We start from the raw sequence: 1,354 nt of genomic DNA, 5'->3' as shown, positions 1-1,354 counted from the left end.
GTGCTGGAATTAAAGGAATTAAAGGTATGTGCCACCACTGCCCGGCAAACTGAGGTTTTTATGTCAGGATGCAGGATGGCACCAAGGGGCAGGATTTCTTTTCTTTTTTTCTTTCTTTCTTTCTTTCTTTCTTTCTTTCTTTCTTTCTTTCTTTCTCTTTCTCTCTCTCTCTCTCTCTCTCTCTCTCTTTCTTTCTTTCTTTCTTTCTTTCTCTTTCTCTTTCTTTCAGAGCTGAGGACCGAACCCAGGGCCTTGTGCTTGCTAGGCAAGTGCTCTACCACTGAGCTAAATACCCAACCTTGGGGCAGGATTTCAAGGGGCAAGTCAGAATATTAACACCAGGCTGGCCTTGAACTCACAGAGATCCACGAGCTTCTGACTCCCAAGTGCTGGGGTTAAAGGCGTGCGCCACCATGGCCAGGTGAGCAGTCAGTGTTCTTAACCTCTGAGCCATCTTTCCAGCCTGTGGACTTTATTCTCAATTTCCGGAGCCTTGAGGAACTTCTCATCCCTATGCCTGAGCTGTGAGAGCTGGGCACAGTCCCATCTGTGGCTGCTGAACGCCACTCTAGTCTCCTGTGAGAGGACTTAAGTAAGACTCTTGACTGCTGAGCCATCTCTCCGGCCTTTTTCAGTATTTTCATTTTGATATTTCTGGGGTCTTTTGGGGGGGAGGTGTTTGAAGACAGGGTATCTCTGTGTAGCCCTGGCTATCCTGGAACTCACTCTGTAGACCAAGCTGGCCTTGAACTCAGAGATTCCCCTCTGCCTCCTGAGTTCTGGGATTAAAGGCATTAAAGGCGTGCGCCACCACTGCCTAACCTTTTTTTTTTTTTTTTGAGTTGAGGATCGAACTCAGGGCCTTGTGCTTGCTAGGCAAGCACTCTACCACTGAGCTAAATCTCCAACCCTCTAACTTTTTGTTGTTGCTTTTCAAACAGGCTCTTATTAGGTAGCCCAGGCTGGGCTCAGACTTCCACTTCTGCCTCCCTCTCCTGAGTGCCAGGATTACAGGCTTACACCGCCATGCCCAACTATATTTTCAAATTACTGCCTGTGGTGGTTTGAATAGGAATGGTCCCCAAAGGCTCCTATATTTGAATGTCTGGTCCTTGGGGAGTGGCACTACTTGACAGGGGCTAGAAGGTGTGGCCTTGCTGGAGGAAGTGTGTCACTGGGAGTGGCTTGGGGGCTTCAAATGCTCTAGCTAGCCCCAGCTGCTCTCTCTTCCTGCTGCCTGTGGATCCTGATGTATAACTCTCAGCTCCTCCCTCAGCACCATGTCTGCCTGCATGCCACCTTACTTCCTGCCATGCTGACAATGGACTAAGCCTCTGAACTGTAAGCCAAGCCC

Source organism: Onychomys torridus, chromosome 16 (genome assembly GCF_903995425.1).
Source record: "Onychomys torridus chromosome 16, mOncTor1.1, whole genome shotgun sequence".
NCBI classification, from domain to species: domain Eukaryota; kingdom Metazoa; phylum Chordata; class Mammalia; order Rodentia; family Cricetidae; genus Onychomys; species Onychomys torridus.
Note: the sequence above shows the minus strand (reverse complement) of the source record.